This window comes from Papio anubis, chromosome 2 (assembly GCF_008728515.1).
Source record: "Papio anubis isolate 15944 chromosome 2, Panubis1.0, whole genome shotgun sequence".
In the NCBI taxonomy this organism is placed as follows: Eukaryota; Metazoa; Chordata; class Mammalia; order Primates; family Cercopithecidae; genus Papio; species Papio anubis.
In genome coordinates this window covers 118,146,430-118,154,344 of record NC_044977.1, presented here as the reverse complement: position 1 = coordinate 118,154,344, position 7,915 = coordinate 118,146,430, and the positions used below count along the sequence as shown (strand labels likewise).

The 7,915-nt window shown below is 37.2% G+C and overlaps 1 pseudogene; it reads right to left on the bottom strand.

Annotated features, from left to right (window-relative positions):
• Positions 1–345: 345 nt before the first annotated feature.
• Positions 346–855, bottom strand: LOC116273801 (annotated as a pseudogene).
• Between the last annotated feature and the right edge of the window lie 7,060 nt (positions 856–7,915).

The window sequence follows — 7,915 nt, the reverse complement described above, 5'->3', positions numbered from 1 at the left end:
AATAATGAGTACGGTTACAGAAGTGAAAGGATCTGTTTTATCAGATACAAGGTTTATTATAGAGCGGTAGTAATCAAAACAGTGCAGTGGTGGAAGTCTTGGTGTAGTGAACACAAATGAATTAGTAGATCATACTTGAAACCCCCAAACCGACATCATTATCATTGTAAAATAGTGGGTGAAAAATAGCCTATGCAATAACTGGTGCTGAGAAAAACTGGTGTCTTTTTTTTTTTTTTTTTTTTAAGAAACTTTGTGTTTAATGGTAAAAGTTTAGCAGACCCCAGCATCAGGAATGGCATGGAATCGTAGCAGCAGGGATGGACAGGTGGCCCCCATGGAGCTTCACATGGTGAAGAGGATGAGGAAGGTGACCATCAAACAGAAGAGCCCCCCCATGGCCTCAGACAGGGTAAAACCCAGAATGGCATAGGAGAAGAGCTACTGCCTGAGAGACGGGTTCCTGGCATAGCCAATGATCAAGCTGCCAAACACAATTCCAATGCCAGCCACTGAACCAGCCACACCAACTGTGGCTGCCTCAGCACCGATAAACTTGGTTGCTGTGTCAATGTCCCAGGAGACAATACTGGTCTGGAACTCCTGTCTGGCCACCTGGAGTTGGGAGCTGCTGTAGGAAGGCTGTTTAGATGAATTCTCTGGACTATTCAAGAAGGAGGCAGACACAGGCCTGATTAGACCCCTGGTGCAACAGTGGATCTGAGCTGGAGAAATGAACAGTGCCCCAGTGGTCTGCATTTTTTCAGTCTCCCAGCTTTAGTCCTTGGTCTCAGCACTCAGCCAAAAATTGGTATCTTTATTTTAAAAAAGAAAGAAAATCTGTTCTTCACATTTTATGCACATTTGAATTAAAAGAGAATTATAGACCTAAATATGAAAGGTAAAACTATGAAGATTTTACTAGATAACATACGAGAGTACCTTAATCTGTCTGGGGTTAGAAAAGATTACTTACACATTTTTCCAAAAGTTAATTATAGAAGGAATGATTGATGTCTACATTAAAATTAAGATGTATGTGACTTTCCAGTCATGAAAAGACATCATTAAAAGACAAAGTCACAGAGTAGATGTTCACAATACATGTAACTGACAAAAGGACTCATATCCAGACTATATAAAAATCTAAAAAAAAAAAAAAAAAAAAAAAAATCAGACATTCCTGTAGAAAAACAAGTACTTTGTAAGTGAAGGAATCCTCACTCTGCCTGTCCAAGGATTTGGGCAGCTGACACTTGTAATCCCAGCACTTTGGGAGGCTGAGGCAGGTGGATCACTTGAGGCCAGGAGTTCAAGACCAGCCTGGCCAACATGGTGAAACCCCATCTCTACCAAAAATACAAAAATTAGCCAGAGGTGGTGGCATGTGCCTGTAGTCCCAGCTACTCAAGAGGCTGAGGCAGGAGAACTGCTTGAACCCATAAGGTGAAGTTCACAGTGAGCCAAGATAGTGCCCCTGGGTCACAGAGTGCAACTCTGTCAACAACAACAACAAGAAGAACAGCAACAAAAGTGAGGAAATCCAAAAGGCTAAAAAACTTATTTAAAAATGTTCAATCTAATCCATAATGCAGGATTGCAAATCAGATTCCATTGCACATGCACCATCGTGGCTTAGCACATGGAAAGCAAAGAGAAATTTCTTCTTTTACAAGACAAGAAGACGCTGTTGGTAGGAGTGTAAATTGTATAACTAAGTTATGTATAAAACACTTGGACATTAATCAATAAAGTTTAAGATATGCATACTTTGAAACCCAACAATTCTAATCTTTGATATTCATGCCAGATACATTTAGAAATATGAATACTAGGATCCATGTATAAGAATGTTCATTGTTGGTACTATATATAAAGGCCTGAAACCGGCCAGGTGTGGTGGCTAACACCTGTAATCTCAGCATTTTGGGAGGCCAAGGTGGGTAGATGACCTGAGGTCAGGATTTCGAGACCAGCCTGGCCAACATGGTGAAACCCCATCTCTACTAAAAATACAAAAAAACAAAAATTAGCCAGGCATGGTGGTGCAGGCCTGTAATTCCAGCTACTCGGGAGGCTGAGGCATGATAATCACTTGAACCCGGGAGGCAGAGATTGAAGTGAGGCAAGATCGTGCCACTGCACTCCAACCTGGGCGACAGAGTGGGACTCAAAAAAAAAAAAAAAAAAGCCTGAAACTGGAAAGTCAGAAATTTATATCAATATTAGAATGGACTAACACACTATGTTATAATCAAGCTTTGTTTTTTCCCAAATGTTTTACCTGTGTTAATTCAAGCTCCACAAGAACCCTATGAGGTAAATATTCTTTAGGGGATGTTTGCCCTTGAGGCCGTATAACGATTAGCATCTTGGGGCACTGCATAGAAATAGTAACACATGTAAGAGTCCCATATTCGAAGGCAGATGAGAATTCTAGATCTTCCTGGGCTTTTGTCTTGTCCAAACCTAACTTCCTTGGGCCTTGTTATCTTCATGGAAGATCTCTACTATGTTATCAAAAATAGTCATCTTGTACCCAAAATAAAACCTCTTGCTTTGCCAAAGGCCTATCAAGTACCACCATAAATTGGGGTCCCACAGGGAAGAAATCAAGGGACAGGGGATCCAGGTGGAGAGGTCGTGGGCTCTGCTGGGCTTTTGAGGCTTCTTGAGGGTGAGTGTGGTGAAGGGAAAGTCAGGGTATGGAGAGCGAGGCTTCTCTGAGGGCTGAGCCAAGCCACACAGGGCCAATCCTCGGGCAGGCAGAGTGGAAAAGTAGGCCTTCTGCTCTTCTGAGTAGCGCTCCGGGGTGTCACAGCATCCTGGTAAGTCCGGTGACGCCATTCATAAGTTTAGCAAGTTTCTAGAAACAAGTTAATAAGTAAAAATTATATTTCTATACCCCAGAAAAAATCAGAAGCTGTAACAAAAGAAAAAAAAAAAAGGCAACCATTACAATGGACAATAGCAATGAAAAATATGAAATGCTAGAAATAATTCTAACGGAAAATTTGCAAGACTTTTATGGAGAAAATTAAAACCTTCTTAGAACACATTAAATGAGATCGAAGTAAATGGAGGATTCTTAGATAGGAAATCTCCCAAATCGATTATATATCTTCAATAAAAATTTTAATTTATGAAACTAGCTGATTTTAAAATTCACCGCATAGAGCAAAAAGCCAAGGGTAGTTAACATATTCACAAAGAACAGGTGAAATAATTTGCTTTCCCAATTAAGGCTTATAAACAGCATGTTATTTGGTGCAAGGATAAATAAAGTGATATATTGATAAGTAAATTGATTTATTGAACAGAAATCAGTTTGTTATTATATAGAGAAGTTGTACATGACCAAATTTATATCCATTCTTACCTAGGAAAACACATGTGCACAAGCAAATATGTGCACAAAAATGTCCGCAGCAGCATTGCTTATAATATTCCCAAATTGAAACAACCCAAATGTCTATGAATAGGACAACTGATTGACATAGAGCCATGAAAATAAATGCTTTTTATCTACGTGCAATAACATAATTTTAAGAACATACTGAGTGAAAAAGCAAATCAGAAAAATATCCATAGCATTATTTTATCTACATAAAATTTAAAACAAGCAAAACTGAGTTATTTAGAGATAGATCGCTCTAACACTCTAAAAATAAGTATGCTATTCCGGATAATAGTAACATCTTGGGCGAATGCGTGTAGGCAGAGAAATGCGGTCAGGGAAGAGCACAGAGGGGATGTCTAAGGTACTGGAAATGTTTAAGTTCCTAAACAAGATGGCGTGTACACGTGTACACGCCCTCAAATTAAAATGCACTCTTACCATTTATTAGTTTCTCATAACATTCTGATCTCTCTTCTGGATATTTTATGTTGTTTACTAATCTAGTTGTCTATTACCATTACAGTACTAAGTGGCTGTTTATTTTGTTATTCTCATAACGTGCACTTTATATTTTAAGTTGTGTGTATTATATATTTTAAGTTGCGTGTATTATATATTTCAAAGTAGAATTTTTTAAAAATACAATAAAAGTTTCTTTCTTTTCTTCTTTTTTTCAGATGGAGTCTCACTCTATCGCCCAGGCTGGAGTGCAGTGGCGCCATTTCGGCTCATTGCAATCTCCGACTCCTGGGTTCAAGCAATTCCTTGCCTGAGCCTCTCGAGTAGCTGGGATTACAGACGGCCGCCACCACGCCCGGCTAATTTTTTGTTTGTTTGTTTGTAGTTTTAGTAGAGACGGGGTTTCACCATCTTGGCCAGGCTGGTCTGGAACTTCTGATCTCGTGATCCACCCGCCTCGGCCTCCCAAAGTGCTGGGATTACAGGCGTGAGCCACCACGCCCGTGCCGGGCATATTTCTTTCTCAAATTAGAGGTGGGTGGTCCAGGGCTGCTAGGGCTGCTTTGCCATTCTTAACAGACAATTTCCCTCTCAGCATCTGAAATGGCTGCAGAAATCTCACTCTTACCTCAACACCCCACAGAAGGAATACGAGGAAGGGCAAGGAAATGAATACATGCCCAAGTACTTTTGAAAAATCTCAAACTCGAACTTTTTAAAAGAAAAAATATCACCCAAATAAAACAGCAATAGAAGAAAATCACCTAAACATGATAAAGACTTTTTATAACAATGAACAGATAGCGTAGTACATAATAAAATATCAACACCATTGCATTAGATTAAGAAAACGTTAAATTTACCCTCCATCACCACAACTATTTGGTTTTTTAAATTTTAGCTAAGTCCAATAATGCAAGGAAATTAAATAATTAATATATATATTTTAAAAAGAATAAACAATAATGTTATTCTTTGCAGATAATGTGGCTATACATTTCAGAGACTTCCTAAAAATCTCATTGAATTAATATTCGACTGGTTACACAATAAATATACAAAAATAAAAAGCTTTCCTTCAACATAGAAATATCCAGTTAGCATTTGAAGAAAAAAACTTAAACATTTAAAAATTAAAAAAACATTTTTACAATAGTTCTAAAGTATATGACTTGTCCCTTGGGATAAATTTAATGAAAGGATACAGGTACTATGGAAACCTTCATTAAAGGTCGAGAATCAATCTTTAATGACTGTAGAGAATTATTTATCCTAGATGGGAATACCTAATATTTAAAATAGTTTTCCCCAAATTAATATATAAATTGACTGCATTTCCACTTATAATCTTATTTTTTGACTTTTCCACCTTTTTTTTTTTTTTAATAGGTTGAAATGATTCTAAGGTTTATAGGGGAAAATAGCTGAGACTGGTCAAAATTCTTTTCTAACTTAATGAGGGAAGACTTGCCTTCTCAGGTATCAACACCTGAAAGCTACCATAGTTAAATCCACTTAGTACTGCAATGGTAATGGACAACTAGATTAGTAAACGATATAAAAATATTCAGAAGAAAGATCAGAGTGTTATGAGAAACTAATAAATGGTAGGAGTGCATTTTAATTTGATGGCTAAGGAAAGTTTATTTATAAATATGCTGGCATAATGTGCTCTCCATCTGGAAAAAAACAAAATTATATCTACAGTTCATATCATTTTGAAAATAAATTCAGTTTAAAAATATAAAAGTATAAAATATAGAATGAAATTTAGGAAAATATTTTGTAACCTTGATGTGTTAGAAAAACTCAGAAGCAAAAAACGTCAAGATAGACGTGCTTAACTTCATAAAAAATAGCTTGTTTTTATATGGTGAAAAATTTCATATACTCAAAAGACCATAAAAAATTTTCAAGTCGTATGGCAAAGGGCATATATATTGAAAATACTTGGCTTGGTGCCGTGGCGCACACCTGTAATCCCGGGACTTTGGAGGTCAAAGTGGGGATATCATGTGAGCTCACGAGTTCAAGACTAGCCTGGGCAACATGGAGATACCCTGTCTCTACAAAAATATAAAACTTAGTCGGGTGTGGTGGTGCACCTGTAGTCCCAGCTATTCAGGAGGCTGAGGCGGAAGAATTGCCTGAGTCAGGGAGGTCGAGGCTGTAGTGAGCTGAGATTGTACCACTGCACTCCAGCCCGGGTGATAGAATGCGCCCCCAGCCCCCCCCAAAAAAACCTTTTTTTTTTTTTTTTTTTAATTTGAGACAGAATCTCACTCCAGTTGCCCAGAGTGGTCTTGAACTCCTGGACTCAAGCAATCTGCCCTTCTCGGCCTCCCAGAGTGCTGGGGTTACAGACATGAGCCACTGCACACAGCCAGTACCAAGGGATCTTATAAAATTATTTGCGAGGAAAGAACCAACAAAATTCCAGTGAAATAATGTGTAATGAAGTCTTATAAAATTTACTTTTAAATGTTAAAAATGATAATAAAATTTACTTTTATTATCATGTAAAATTTTTTAGCAGAGTAGCATAGGTTGGGTTGAAATAAGGCTGCCTGGGATTGAATTCCAGCTTCATCCATTGATAACTGGGTGACTTTGGAAAAGTTGCTTCACCTCTTTTTATATCAGTTTTGTCTACAAACTGGAGGTAATAATAGTGCCTCCTTCATAGGTGGACTGTGAAAATTCCACTTAGAACAGTGCCTGATACCCAGCTAGTGGTTAATAAATTATTTATCATTATTATAATTTTTTAAAAAATGAACTGGAGATGATACTAATAGTTGCTTATATCATTGGATACTATGAGAAGTGAAAGAGATAATCTATTTAAAATATTTAATATGGTACATCGCACATTGGTATGTAGTAATAATGTAATTATTATTCTTATTGTAAGAGTTTTTTTTTTTGTTTTTTTTTTTGAGTCGGAGTTTTGCTCTTGTTGCCCAGGCTGGAGTACAATGGCGAGATCTCGGCTCACTGCAAACTCCGCTTCCCAGGTTCAGACGACTCTCCTGCCTCAGCCTCCCTGGCAGCTGGGATTACAGGCATGTGCCAGCACGCCCGGCTAATTTTGTATTTTTAGTAGAGACGGGGTTTCTCCATATTGGTCAGGCTGGTATCGAACTCCCGACCTCACGTGATCCACCCGCCTTGGCCTCCCAAAGTGCTGGGATTACAGGCATGAGCCACCGCGCCCGGCATGTAAATGTTAATTAGTGTTCTTATTGTTAAAAATTCAGAGTGGCAATACTTAGAACATTATGGTACTGGCACCAAAACAAACAAATTAACGGAATAGAATAGAAAGTTTAGAAAGAGACTTAATAATATACAAAAATTCAATTTATGACAAAGGTTTACTTCAAATCATTTTGGAAAGAAAACTATAGTATTGATAAATGAGGCTCAATTAGCCAACCCTCTGGGGAAAAATAACTTAGATCCATCTGTCTCATCAAATACCAGGATAAGTTCTAGATAGATTAAAATTTTTAATGTAAACACTAAAAATATAAGAAAGAAACAAAGGCAAATATTTATATAGTTTTGGGGAGCTTTTCTAAGCATGACATCAAAGGCCATAAGTGAAAAAAGATATCTCTGAATATACAAAATAGATAACTTTTCATGTGTTTTTGAAAATACCAAAATATATTTCAGTTGATACTGATTAGCCCCAGGGCTTAAAATTGGATGGAAAAAAAAATAAGATTTAGTTTTTTTGGAACATACCTATTTTTCATAATGAAAAAACTAACAAAACAAAAGTGCTGTAAAGTGCCCTAAACAAAATCAAAAGGCAAATGAAGAGCTGGAAAATATTGGTAACATCTCTAACAGTCAAAGTCAAATGTCGTATTTAATACATAAAGCTGTTGTATCAAGATATAAATATGATGAATGGACAAGTCATTAGCAGGCAATTCATCAAGAGCTACCAATAAATATATGAGGACCTTCAACATTACGAGTAAACAAGCAAATACAAAAAAGTAAGATGCTATTTTAAAAATCACATAGGCAGATAACAAAAAG